The sequence below is a fragment of the Mauremys mutica genome, chromosome 6 (genome assembly GCF_020497125.1).
Source record: "Mauremys mutica isolate MM-2020 ecotype Southern chromosome 6, ASM2049712v1, whole genome shotgun sequence".
NCBI lineage: Eukaryota > Metazoa > Chordata > Testudines > Geoemydidae > Mauremys > Mauremys mutica.
This window is the reverse complement of record NC_059077.1, coordinates 80,172,524-80,187,450: the sequence shown is the minus strand read 5'-3', so window position 1 is coordinate 80,187,450 and position 14,927 is coordinate 80,172,524. Positions and strand designations below refer to the sequence as shown.

At 41.7% G+C, this 14,927-nt stretch overlaps 1 long non-coding RNA gene across 2 annotated transcripts; it reads right to left on the bottom strand.

Annotated features, from left to right (window-relative positions):
* Positions 1–1,959: 1,959 nt before the first annotated feature.
* LOC123373347 lies at positions 1,960–14,672 on the bottom strand. Of its 2 annotated transcripts, XR_006580672.1 has the most exons (4): positions 14,628–14,668; positions 12,666–12,775; positions 2,789–2,927; positions 1,960–2,333 (listed from the first exon to the last, which is right to left on the bottom strand). It is a non-coding gene; the product is annotated as an uncharacterized LOC123373347 (long non-coding RNA). The 2 variants fall into 2 exon arrangements; XR_006580674.1 differs by lacking the exon at positions 12,666–12,775 and having other exon boundaries at positions 14,628–14,672.
* Between the last annotated feature and the right edge of the window lie 255 nt (positions 14,673–14,927).

Here is a 14,927-nt window from a genome sequence, read left to right as displayed (position 1 = left end):
CACTTTGCTGGGCAGTCATCAAATCTGTAACTCTTGAGCAGCTACTATGGTTATGGCTTTTGTTAATAGAATTATTTTATTGTTTCTATCTTCCCCTCCTTGCACTTTTACTCCCACTCATATAGGAAAGACCATTTGTCAAGTCTTATCCTTTGGCCAGGAGACATGTAGTTTAGAATATTGTTTCTAAACAGGGTTATCATCACTATTCACACAGGGAATCTGGGGCTTAGACTGAAAGCTACTTTGACACCTATGTTATTTAGTGTCACATCATAACTACCATAAGCAAACTGGCTCTGAGTGATACTGCCATGAACAACAATGTATAGTGGCAAGACAAACAGTAACCTTGACAGAACTTACAATGCAATCAGAAATTATGTTCTCTTTTTCTTAACACTCCTTGTGCATTTGTAATTTCTCAGTATCTTTTGGACAGTTAAAGGCACCTTCATGAAGACAGCAGATCCCATCATAAAACAAATTCCAGTCATATAAACAACATTCAGTGTTGCACATGCGCCATTCCAGCTCCAATGGTAATAGCGCTGCTAGTATTTGTGATTCACTAGACATGCCGCCTGTTTCACTATGTGTGTAATTATTAGGTAGCTCTCTATGTTCTTGCATATTAATGTTCAGTGGTCACGCTGTTTAAGCTGCTTTGTAAGTGCTCTGCGTTATTATGTATCCTCTTTCAAATGGCTATGCATAACGAGAGCTTCACCACACTCCATTCAGACTCTCTGTCTGGGAAGCTCAGGCCTTGAAGGTATAATCCCCAGTACAACACAGTGGACCCTCTGGCTTTGTAAAATTTCTTACAGTTTCTACCGCTGATGCAGTTCCATAGTGATAGCAGTGACAAAATTGCAAGTGCAGAGGAGGTGCTGGTGGCCCTTTACATTTTAACCGCTAGTTGTCTGAACCTTGGCTATGGCTATACTTGCACTTCAAAGCGCTACCGCGGCAGCGCTTTGAAGCGCTAAGTGTAGTCAAAGCGCCAGTGCTGGGAGAGAGCTCTCCCAGCGCTGTCCATACTCCACCTCCCTGTGGGGAATAACGTACAGCGCTGGGAGCCGCGCTCCCAGCGCTGGGGCTTTGACCACACTGGCGCTTTGCAGCGCCGCAATTTGCAGCGCTGGAGAGGGTGTGTTTTCACACCCTGCTGCAGCGCTGCAAATTTGCAAGTGTAGCCATGGCCAGAGCACAATGGTTAGTCTGCAATGCTAGCTGAAAATCAGAATTTCCATTCCATTTGAAATTCCAATATTTAAACTTATTTTCATCCCAAATCTGAACGAGAAATCAATATATATATTGATTTATATATATATATTTTGTAACGGAAAGTTCTGAAAAATTTTAATTCCGAAATACTGAAACATTTTGGTACAGTTCAACTTTGAACAACATCCATGTGAGCTGCTGCAATACCTCATGGGAGTTGTAGTTCAGATGCCTCAGTGCCTCCATGCAAATGATCCAGTTGGATGTATACATCAGGCATTTTAACACAGAAATTGGATTTAAAAGCATTCATTTATGAAAATGCCTGATTTGAATGCACAGTTGTGGTATTTGTGTGTGGAAAAAGTACATACACAAACATGCTCCAAATATAGTGCCATTAAGTCCTTTAGAAATACCTACCATAAATGTACAAACAGGTGCACAGATCTTGAGCTGTAATATTTGAAAGTATGCCCTAATATAAATGAAAGAGAGTGAGCGAGAACGAGCGCGTTAATTTTTTTACCACCTTTACTCACACATTATCTCACTCCCAAACTTCCCACCCTCCAAGTTAAAAGAACATTAAGCTTGCAAATTTCAGCCCTCAGAAGTTAGGAAGTACCAGACTTATGGTCAGGGGGTCCTACAACAGCCTCTTTCTTTATTGAACAATCTTGATGTTTGTCATCCTGTGCACTGAATGAGGCAGGAGTCCTGTGGAAAAAATAGTGAGATAATGTACTTAAAGACTTTTCATAAAGCATATGTACAAGGGGGCCATATTAAGTTTCTTATCAGCCAAGGAAGGAAGGAGCATAGGCCAACCCATTTGGTAAATAAGGCTTACGCTGAATACTGGTTAATGTTCCTTGAGTGGCAGGCCAGCTACAAAAGAGTTGATACAGAGTACAGTGGCTGTGTCCACACTTGAGTGTATTCTCAAATTCTCCCACCCTGGCCGTAGCACAGGTACTAGAGAGCACTGCAGTAGACCAGTCTTGAAATAACAAAGGCATGGATCATTGTGGCCAGGTCGTCTTCTGTTAGGAGAGGGCAGAATTTTCTTGACAGTTAGGGGTGGAAGAAAGGTGTTTCTGTGTAGAGACAAAAAAAAGGGAAGACTTAAATCTTTGAAGAAATCAGGCTGGAGATTGAAATTGGACTGTTTTCAAATCCTGGTCCAATTTGACGTCAAATGGGAACTTTTGTCATAAATTTCTCTGGGATCAGGATTTGGCCCTTTGTACCCTACCTAGAACTATAGTGTGAGCAAATTCCAGATTAAAAATGATAAAAGTTGCAAAAGATACCATGCAAAAGATACTGCTGCAATCTTTTATACTTTTTGGTTTCCTCTGTTTCAAATTTCAGTTTTTTCTGCAATTGTAAACCACATAATTTTTGCATAGAATTTTTGCCCTTGATGCTGATGAATATATTTTAATCTATGGCTGACATGGGAGTGGGGGAGACAATTTTATTTGTAACACATCTAGTGCATGGGAGATATCCCTGTATTGGTACAGAAATGAAATGATGATAATTTCACCGCAGTGAATCCTTCATTTGTGCTGGAAAGTCATTTTTTATTTCCTTGTTCTTTTTAGCTTCTTGGTGTAGCTGATGGATATCTCAGAATATTTAACCTCCTTTAATATGCCTCTCCTGGGTGTTTCTGTACAGAACTCCTAGGGAAATAATCAAAAAGATTATACTGGTATAATACAATGAAGCACACAAACAAGATTACAAAAAGAGTACCTTTGATTTCTCCTTCGATAAAAGTGTCGTCAGGGTTAGAAAAATGACTGTTCAAGTATATGCTGGTTCTGCATATTAGCCATCTGTGACCTCCACATCAAATCAGTTTTTAGAGATAAGTAAATAATTCACAGCAAATAATTCACTCAACTAATGTAACCTCTTTTTCTGCTCACAGTATTAATGAGCAGATTGTGATTTCTTCAAATTTATTAATTATTAGAAAATGTGGTATAAACATATAGTTCTTAATTTTCCTCTGATAGCTTATTAACAGCATGCTGCCTGTAATTATTCTAGGTATTTATGGTACACTCATTTTGAACTTCAAACTGATTGGTAACCTAAGTCGCATCATAAATTTTCTGTTCCCTGATTGGAAGAGCATCTCTCTCTTCATAATCAGGAGGGCTTGGGGAGGCCAAATTCAGAGATGACTTAAATGGTGGTTGTGCAACTTACAGGTTGGGATGCTGGTATAAATTAGTGTAAGCTGGACCAGTTTACACACTGCAGGAGTGAAAGAGGAGTGTTATAGCTGGAAAACTCATAAGAGGAGTGGAGCAGGGCAAGAAGAGTATTGCTGTTTGCTTTTTTCTTGGTTGCATGTACTGGTATAAATGACTCTGGCATAAGCACTTTTAGACTACTATAACTGTGTCCACACTAAAGGGTTCTACGAGCATAGCTATACCAGTATAAAAATCCTCCTAAAGTAGACAAGGTCGTACATTCACTTTCACTCATGCAACCTCATCACTGTGTACAGGTTGCGTCAAGTTTCCATACACACTTTATATATTCATAAAACTATCACCAATATGAATAGGTGTTTCTTAAACTTATGAGATATCCTATTTGCATTGCTAGATAAGGTAATAACACTAGTAAGTCAAAAGGAAACTTTTGAAGGACACCCAGGGCCGGTGCAACCACTTAGGCAAACTAGGTGGCCGCCTAGGGTGCCTAGTGGTTGAGGGCACCTAAAAGCCCGCTCAGGCGAAGAGGTGGAGTGGAGGTGAGCTGGGGCAGGGGGGAGCGGGGAGGGCTGCCTGCAGTAACAGGGGGAGGAGGGGGTGCATAGGGGAACAGCTCCCCGCCCCAGATCACCTCTACTCTGCCTCCTCCGCTGAGCACACAATCCCCGCTCTAAGTCTCCTCCAATCGGCGCCGCAAGCCTGGGAGGGCTCAGGCGGGGTTAGCTGCTGTGTGGGGGGGGCTCCCCGGGCAGGGTTAGCTGCCGTGGAGGGGTAGCTTCTGTGGGTGGGGGGATCCCTGGGTGGGGGGCTGGGGGAGAGGGGCGGGGGGCATGCTTAGCTGTCATGGGGGGGAGGGTTAGCTGGATGGTGGGGTGGTGCAAGGTGGAAGTTTCGCCTAGGGTGCCTGAGGACTAGGGTGCCAGCCCTGAGGACACCCACTTAAACTTTCATTATGTTGCCTCAGAATTTTGGCCACTAAGTCTAAACATGATCTGAACTTGGAACCTTTTATTCAAACTTACTCTCTCTACCCCAGATTTTGGTGGTTCATGCCAGAAGGATCATGGATCCAAACTACCCTGTTTGGCGTTGGCTCGTATAAATGTTTGCAAAATTAAAAACAAAAAAATTGCCTTATCAGTCCATCTTCCATTAAGTAGAAATATGTCTGATGATTTCCATGTATCATGGAATAATATCTATAGATCTGTGGCTTTTCTGTAAGAGCATGATTCCTCTCATGCTCACAATGGCTACAGAGGTGATCCCACCCCCTCTGATGTATAGCATATAAACGTTTCTAAGTTATTTAAAAATTTGTGTGCTGTGTTGTAGCCAGATCCAACCGAAAAACTTTTTTAGTTGAAGCATTCCCGTGGGTGGCAGTGTATTTAATTCAGTTTTCTTGGCAATGAACCAAATAAATTCAAAAATCTGGGGGAGAAGGTGAACAATCTATTTTTAAAAAAAATGTATGTGCATATCTCAGTTAATGCTATATATAGTGGTGGCATTCCAATATGCATAAAGAACCTTAAGGAATTGTCTGCCTGAGAACATATTGCTGTCCCTTATTGTCCATTCTACAGCTATCGTACAAATATTTATCTTTTTGTAAACTAGCAGCCTAGGAAGTCTCACATTCTTAGTGGCTCATAACATAGAAAGAACCTCTGTGGCTATGTTAACTCTCACCTATGTTCTGTGCCAGAAGACTCTGACGTTTGTCAACACTTCTTACCAGTGTAGGTGCCACCCTTGTGAACGTGAATTAAAATGCTTTATCGTTCATTTTATAAAGGGGAAAAGCCTTTACTTTCATTAATACCAGCTAAATAGATATATGACATGACAAGATGACTAGACCACAGCAGGGAGAGAGGGTGACTTCATAGTTCTCTTGTATTGTTGCTTGTTTGTTGTTTTTAAATAAGATGAGTGAGTAAGAGATGTTAATGAATCACTAACAGGCCACCTGCCTAGCCATTATAACTGGGCAGCCTGTGAGGATGTCACAATAAACGTGGATCTGAAGAGGAGAATAATGCTTATACAAATTGATTCAAGAAGGCCATTCTTCGCCTAAGGGACACAGTGGAAGAGGACACAAAGGTGGTTGTAGGAGAAGTGGCAATGGAAACTACACTCAGGGTATGTCTACACTACGGGATTATTCCAATTTTACAGAAACCGTTTTTTTAAAACAGATTGTATAAAGTCAAGTGCATGCGGCCACACTAAGCACATTAATTCGGTGGTGTGCATCCATGTACCAAGGCTAGCGTCGATTTCCGGAGCGTTGCACTGTGGGTAGCTATCCCATAGTTCCCGCAGTCTCCCCCGCCCATTGGAATTCTGGGTTGAGATCACAATGCATGATGGAGCAAAAACAGTGTCGCAGGTGATTCTGGGTAAATGTCGTCACTCAATCCTTCCTCCGTGAAAGCAATGGCAGACAATCATTTCGCGCCCTTTTTCTCTGGATTGCCCTGGCAGACACCATAGCATGGTAACCATGGAGCCTGTTTAGCCTTTTTTCACTCTCACCATATGTGTACTGGATGCTGCTGACAGACACCGTACTGCAGTGCTACACAGCAGCATTCATTTGCCTTTGCAAGGTAGCAGACATGGTTACCAGCCCTATTGCACTGTCTGCTGCTTTGGAAATTGGCGATGACGGTTACCAGTCATATTGTACCGTCTGCTGCTGTCTTGGGTGCTCCTGGCTGGCCTCGCTGAGGTCGGCCGGGGGCGCATGGACAAAAATGGGAATGACTTCCCAGGTCATTGTCTTCCTTATGTTTTGTCTAAAAATAGAGTCAGTCCTGCCTAGAATATGGGGCAAGTCTACTAGAGAACCAGAGAGCACAGCCGCTCCGGGTCAGAGCCACAGATATCCTGCAGAAATGATGAACTGCATGCCATTCTAGGGGGTGCCCCTGCAACAACCCCACCTGTTGCTTCCCTCCTCCCACACCCCTCCTGGGCTACCGTGGCAGTTATCCCCCCATTTGTGTGATGAAGTAATAAAGAATGCAGGAATAAGAAACACTGACTTTTTAGTGAGATAAAATGAGGGGGAGGCAGCCTCCAGCTGCTATGATATTCCAGGCAGGATATCTCCATTACTCATTAAAAGGTGGGGGGGGGAGAGGAGCACAGCCTCCCGCTGCTATGATAGTCCAGAATCTCCATTAGACTTGAAAGGGGTGCGGGGGGGAGAGGAGCTCAGCCTCCAGCTGCTATGATGAGGACGGTTACCAGCCCTATTGCACCATCTGCCAGGACTGAATCTCCAGGACACAAAGCTTAAAGAAGGGAATGACCGGGAGTCATTCCCATTTTTGCCCAGGTGCCCCCGGCCGACCTCACCGAGGCCAGCCAGGAGCACTCACAGGATGATGACAAGGATGGCTATCAGTCATATTGTACCGTACCGTCTGCCATCAGGGAGGGGAGGGGAGAAGATGCTGCTGTTTAGCGCTGCAGCACCCCGTCTACCAGCAGCATCCAGTAGACATACGGTGACATTGAAAAGAGGCGAGAAATGATTTTTTCCCTTTTCTTTGAGGGGGGGAGGGGGGTTAAATTGACGACATATTCCCAGAACCACTGGTGACAATGTTTTTGACCCTTCAGGCATTGGGAGCTCAGCCAAGAATGCAAATGCTTTTCAGAGACTGCAGGAACTGTGGGATAGCTCGAGTCCTCAGTCTCCCCTCCCCACTCCTCCATTTGATTCTTTGGCTTTCCGTTACGCTTGTCACACAGCACTGTGTTGAGTCCCTGCTGTGGCCTCTATCTATCATAGCCTGGAGATTTTTTCAAATGCTTTGGCATTTCGTCTTCTGGAACGGAGCTCTGATAGAACAGATTTGTCTCCTCATACAGCGATCAGATCTAGTATCTCCCGTACGGTCCATGCTGGAGCTCTTTTTGGATTTGGGAGTGCATGGGTATCCGTGCTGATCAGCGCTCCACGCTGGGCAAACAGGAAATGAAATTCAAAAGTTCATGAGGCTTTTCCTGTCTACCTGGCCAGTGCATCCGAGTTCACATCGCTTTCCAGAGCGGTCACAATGGTGCACTGTGGGATATCGCCCGGAGGCCAATACCGTCAATTGCGGCCACACTAACCCTAATCTGACATGACAATACCGATTTCAGCGCTACTCCCCTCATCAGGGAGGAGTACAGAAATCAGTTTTAAGAGCCCTTTATATTGATATAAAGGGCTTTGTTGTGTGGACGAGTGCAGGGTTAAATTGGTTTAACGCTGCTAAATTTGGTATAAACGCGTAGTGTAGACCAGGCCTCACTGGTGGAATGAAAGGAGCAGGTAGCAATGTAGTGAAATAAGAGTACATTATAAATATGTAGTATTGCCCTGAAGTTGGTAAGTATCCTTCCCATTTTACAGATGGGAAAACTGAGGCATGAAGTTTATGTCCACAAAAGCTTCAGAACTTGGTATCCAAGTGAATGTTGTTGTGTTTCTGCTTTTCCTGCACCTGCAAATTCATTGTTGAAGATTCGTATACATTAAATATATTTTCTTTTAACAAAAAAAAAATTTCTGTGCCAGTGAAAACCTCCAACATCTGTATTGCGATACCTTACTCATTATTAATAATCTTTGTGATTTGAGATAGTAGCTTGTCTCCAATGGAGTGGCTATAAGCAATGTGGTGATGTTTAAAGAGGCAATTAAAAAGAAGTTACTTCAGTTTTTCAGAAGAATACTTAAATCCCCACTATTTAGATAAAGGTTAAATTTAAGTCTGAAAGTGCTTTCACGTATGTAACATCTGCGAACAAAGCACCCCACTGAAGACTGAAGTCGAGAAGAGTAAATGTCACTATTAAATTTGTTTATTTTTCAGCAACCTTCTAGCAATCACATAGGAGCTAATATAAATACACTGCAGCACTGAAATATATGGGAAGTCATCTCACAACAAATGGGATTTTCAGAAATTTCCAAAATACCCCACCCTCAAGCATTCACTCTCATTTCCATATCATGTCCACTGTCACAGGTAGAATAGAACTAGGCTGATTTCAGGAGAGTATGGGTGGCATGAGTCCTGGGCTGGGCTAGTGATAGCTGCTTGGGAGTTTGCTAGCCAATCTATATACAATATAGAGTCCACTAGGTGGTTGTTCAGTGCCCACAGCTCCTCAAAAGTAGCTAATGATCTGCCTTAGCTCCTACATTTGTACGGCCTCTTGAAATATAGCCCTCAGTTGTGTAGGACAAGTAGCTGTGTGGGAGCAGTTGCTGAGCTATATGCCACTGTGTACCCAGATATGGGGACAGATGGAACATCACAGTCCAACCTCCTTCCCTTATTTTACCTCCTCAGTGACAAGAGACCTGCTCCCCATACCCTTCTTTGCTGTCTGATGCCCTTTTATTGCAAATGAGGAAGAAAGAATGAGCAGCTGAGTCTGCACTGGTGGATTATGCATGACTCTCCCTTCCCCCCAGTTATTATGATCTTTAATATCATCTAAAAGACTGTCAAAAAGGGATTTCCTGCTAAAAACATTTTACAGCAAAAGGGGACAAGCAATAAGGAATATTGTTAAAATGAAAGCCATTTTTAATATTTTACATTTCAAATGCTAGAACTGTTTTTTCCTTTTTCTGTATCTTTAATTGAAAAAAGAAGGAAATGGGGGCAGGATCAAGGCCTTAGTATAGTTGTTTTCTTTGATCCAGAGAGGCTTTTTAGAGCAGTACATCTCACTGCAAACAATGAAAGGGAACACTGATGCAAACTGATTCCTGGTTAGGAATATGTCTCAAAAGAAGTAGCTAACGATCCCAGGTTATTTCCTAATTCATAAGGGGATTAGCTACCTCCATATGTCTGTGAATGTGTAAATAATATTGTATGTGCGCACAGCTGTATAATTTAAAACCCACGTATCTCGCCATAATGGTGATTTACTATTAAAATGTAATGAGAAAAAAATAAATGGTAGAGACCTGAGAGGTATCTAACTGTTTTCACTGTATTGTATGGTGTATGATTCATCCCTCAATACAAGAGAAACCTTGAAACAAAATTACTCAAAGTAGATAAAAGCTATAAAATGATATACGGACCATGGGAATATGCTTCTCTACTAAATCTGTAAAGTGTGTCTGCCATAGTGTAGATAGCTGATTCCACTCCCACATGTAATATTTGTTGGGAATATAAATTGTTCTCTTGGAAGAAAAGTAGTTTGGAAGACAAAACAACACTCAGTGGATGGGAAGTAGAGGCTTGGTCTACTATAGTAACTTATGTCGATATAATTATGTCACTTGGGGTGGGTGGATTACCCACACTGGTGGGAGAAGCCCTCCTGTCAGCGTAGGTAGTATCTTCAGTGAAGCGCTACAGATGCAGCTGCACCTCTGCAGCCTGTTAAGTGTAGATAAGCCCAAATCTTTTAATGAGATTTTCTGCCTCTGTTATGAAATGTGCTGATATTTCTTCTAGAAAATATATTTCATCACTTAGTTTTATTGTCATAAGGATGTAAGGCCTAGTGATTGGGGAGCCTCAACTTTTGGGTGCCTAGTTTGAGACACCTTAAACAGGCCTGCTCACTTTCAGCCCCTCAGAGACAGGAACAGAATCCAGGAATAATGACACCCAATATTCTAGTACTGTCTTGCAGACTACCTCTACAAAATGGTTCACACAGGGTCCCAGTTTGCTTTTGTCACCAGTTAGTTTTACAGCTTAGTTGGAAGCTTCAGACCCTGCTAATAACTAAGATGGGAGACAGAAATATATAATCAGCCTCTTAAATTAGTGTGAGGATCCTGAATAGTTGGAATGATTTTACCTTAGACCACATTGTATTGGAAGTGAATTTGGTCATTGTGTTAATATTTGTTGTATTTTTAGTGTTTGTGTGTTGCTTAATGGAAGCTGTTCCTTTAAGAATGGGATGAAGCACTTAATTACAGAATGTTTTCACGGAGCAATGTGTGAGAGTTTTGGCCTTTGTAGTCAGAGAGTGGAGGATGTGCCCTGTGTAAACTCAACAGGTCAGAACCTGATTTCATCAGCTTAACTTTTGGAATGGAGGCTGGCACTTAGTAGGAGACTGGATGCCTAAAGAATGAGATTCAGACCCTTTTGCCTGTTGATCACCAGTCCAAGGCCATGTCTACACTAACACTTATGTCTGCAAAATGTATGTCACTCAGGGTGTGAAGCTACCCCCCCCCTCCACGCCCCAGGTTACATACATTTTGCTGGCATAAGTGGTAGTGTGCACAGCACTATGTCAATGGGAGAGCTTCTCCCGCCGACATAGCAACCGCAGTTTGTTGGGGGTGGTTTAATTATGTCGACGGGATAGCTCTCTCCTGTTGGCATAGAGTAGTTATATGAGAGATCTGACAGCAGTGCAGCTGCATCACTACAGCCATGCATCTGTAAGGTCTCTAGTGTAGACATAGCCTCAATCTAACACATGCCAGTAGGAATTCAAAGTTTTTCCCATCTAATGGATCTTTGATAGCCTATATGAGATTTGTTTTGGTCTCTGTTCCAGCTCCCATGGTGTAAACTCACCCCCATACTTTACACTAGCTGGCAGTCTTAGTAGAGAGGCCAACAACTGCAAGGGCCATGGTGACCGAAGTGCCCTATTCACCCCGCAGCGCAGTTGAGGAATACATTGTGCCTGAGAAGCTCTGCCGTACTGCTTGTGATGAACCAAGGATGTCCTTTACCAGGGCAGAGCCAATGCCTTTTGCTAGCACTAATGTGCACTTTTTTAAAAAGCTGAATTTTGGGCTATATTCAGAATATTAATTCATTAATTTTGCATAATATCACACCTGGTGAAAACTTTGCAGTTCTACAGATGGTATTTATAATATTTATATATAATACCTAATAATGTTTTAACATGTTATGATTTTTCATACAAAATGGCCATGCATGTAGGTTCAGTTTGAATTTTTATTTTAAGTTGGAGCACCCGATAAAACATAACAAAGGTCTTTGTGAGACAGAACAGTGTTTTGTCTCCTCATGTTACATCAACTCTGTGTGAGGAAATAACAACTGCTCCTGCAAACACCTTAGAAACTTAAAGGTGCAGTACAGGGGAATAATGGTATAGCTGCAGCTATCGCACTTGATTATCCAGAATATGAAAACAAACAAACAAAAAGGCTGAAGGGATCAGCTATTCAGCTTCAATGAGACACAAGATAAATGACGTAATATCTCTTATTGGCCCTCACCCACCTGGTTTTTCTAGTATCCTGGGACCAACACAACAACATTGCAAACGACTTCAGTGAGGCCATTTACATTATATAACTTGTTTACAACTCCAGCAAGGCACGTATTCGTCATGAAAGCAGAATTAATAGGCTCGCTCTGGCTACATTTTTCAAAGGGCTTCTCAAACTTTCTCATTCACACATGAGAAGTGCCACCTTCTCATTTGCACAGAAATTGAATCTTAAGTGCACAGTTACCTGACTTGACTGCACATGTGCATATGTAAATTTTATTTGAATATATGTTTCAGAAGCCCTTTGGTACTAAAATTAAATTAAATTAAAATATCTGAGATCTCTTTGAATCTCTGGAAATTTAGTGTGTAAAAAGTTGATGATGATGTGTGCTTTATCTGGACTACTTAGTTGTAAAAAACAAATGATCATGAGCAGGCTTTTTAAGTGGCAGAATTTCATTTTGAATTGATTAGACTCATTCATTCTATGGGAGAGCTGGGTATACAAAAATGTCAGTACTTAATCCTGCAGTTTTCATGGAGAGCACAAAAATATTTTAAATAAAGACCTGGATACAGCAGCGGCAACAGGATATTGCTTTGTCTAATCCCTTACTATATTTAAAGCTTAGCTGTCAGTGTGTGACTCTGTATCTCGGCAAAGAAAGCTTTTGAAATTATAGTAAATCTGAATGGATAGGAAATAGGTTGACCCTGAAAATCTCTGCTTAATCTTTTCTCAGCTTCCATCAACAAATAACACTCATCATTACACAACAAGCATCAAAAGCTATCAACTAGGATTTCAGTCAGCAGCAGCATATATGCAATTCAGGCATAACAAATTATTCAGTACATGATGCTTAGTTATTATTGTATTCTGTAAGTTCTATATTCTATTTTATACATTGTACTTACATGTAGCACATTCACACTAGATTCTTCTTGTCAATCTTTGCTGGAAATTTCCTTTTGGACTTACTCCCTGGAATATTATTTCAGCCTTTGCACAATCCAGAGGGAAGTTTCTACACAGATTTATATTTTTTTGGGTAAGGTAATCTTGTTTTTACTGTTTGACAGCTTCCTACAGCACTCCCCTTCTATGCTGTTACATATGTTTGTCCCTTCAAACTTTAGAGCAATGTCTTTCTCAATCAGACCCTCAGATGCGTAAGCAGAAACTTTACTTTTACAAGATGAAGTGGGGGAAACACAAGGCAATAGTTAATCAGTGAAGAGAACACAGCATGTGATCTGATGGACTATGCTTTCACAGAAGAAAGAATAGATGTAAAATATTCTCAAGATAAAAAAAACAAAACTTAATTGTGAAAGAGTGCCTGAAGTCCCATTCCCCTGCCCCAAGGGATAGTTAGAATCATGATTATCAAGCACCTCTCTTTCCTCTTTGACAATTTTTAGTTATTGCTCTTAATATGGGTACTAGTCATAAAATAGTATACTTGGCCAATTTGTGGGCATAATAACCGTAGTCCTAAAACAGGCATATGCCTTGTAAGGTCAGATACATTTTTTTGCACACTAGACAAAGAAATCCTGAGCTGGGGCAAGATCTTGCACCCCTGAACTCAGTGGCAAAACTCTAATGACTTTAGTGATGCAGGGACAGGTGCCCTCGTATAGAACCCATTGTGTATAAAAATTTACAGTTTTTAGGTACAGAGAAACTTGAAACAGGGTCTGCCCAGGCATGGAGTCACCAGGGAAGAGAAATTCCATGTCAATCTGTCCATTTATCTGGGTATTTATATCATGTTCAGCACCATGACATCTGAGCACCTAAAAAAGGAGCCTCCCCACTCTGCCCTCCATGGAGCTCTGACCCATTCTCTTCCTAAGCAGGGGCCCTTGGAGTTTCTGCTGTCCTGGGACAGTGGTAGCCCTTGCAGAGCTGCCACAATGGATTCCTGTTTTATAAAGATAGAAAAGGAAATGATGTGTGCATGCAAGAATGTGGTGGTGGGGGATATATCTTCCTATCCCTGGTTAAGCTGGGCATTGGGGGGGGGGGGGGATTCTTGGACCCTGATAACACCTCTTCATTAACCAAATGACAACTCCATTCTTGAGCTGCTTTTGTTGTTTATTAACATTTTACTAATGCCTTAAAAGCTTCAACCAGGAACAGTTGATGAAGCAGGTTATTTGGCAGTGTGGTCTAGAAGATTGAGCCCTGGACTAGGACTCCAGAGAGGTAGGTTCAAATCGTGGCTCTGCTGGTGATCTTGGGCAACTCACTGCACCACTCAGTACCTCAGTTTCCCCATATGTAAAATGGGGATAAGGCTACTGGCCGCCTTTGTAAAGCACTTTGAGATCTGCTGATGAAAAGTGTGGTGTAAGAGCTAGGTAGTAGTAGTACTTTATTATATTTGAGTGTATATGTAAGGGTAGGTTAAAAAGTTACTGTATTTTTTTAATATTATATGGAAGAGCCTGTTCAAGTGATGAAGGGTCAAATTACTACTTATTAGTGGCTAGTCTTTGTCATCTTGACACAGAACAGGTTCTGTCAAAGTGTGGAATCTATATTATGGATGACCCTGGGCAAAAATACTGTCCAACATCTAGACAACTCTGTCAGTGGTCTGGTGGGACATGGTAATCTCTTGTCCTTGATTTGCTTCCTAAACATCCTCTCCTAGCTTCCCTATGCCCTGGTGATCTGCAAGGGTAAAGATTTGAAATGGAGTTGCACCTGCAGTTATTTCTGGGTTCAAAATTTCTAAACACTTTTCCAAATCAGGCCCACAAAAAGCCAAAAATTCAGTATAGTTTTGGAAAAATATGTACTGCATACACCATGAATAAGAGTGTAATGCATGCTCATTTAATAATACTTTAAATTGCTCTTACTTGTCTTTTCCTCCTCACTGTTGCAAGCCTCTCCATGAAGAATTCTCACTGTGATGTCACAATTAGGATAGCAACAACTGCTGGTTGCCGAGAATATGTGAGAGATGAAGAGAGGCAGCCAGAGAAGGTGAGACTAAACATCTTGTGCTCACATATTCTGTTTACATTCCTTGATCATATATTAACCATTGTAATATATATGTGAACACTTCATTCATCCTTTTTAAGTGTTCTCCAAGTATATGTCTACATTGCAGCTGGGAACGTGCCTCCCAGCCCAGGTAGACAGACATGCACTAG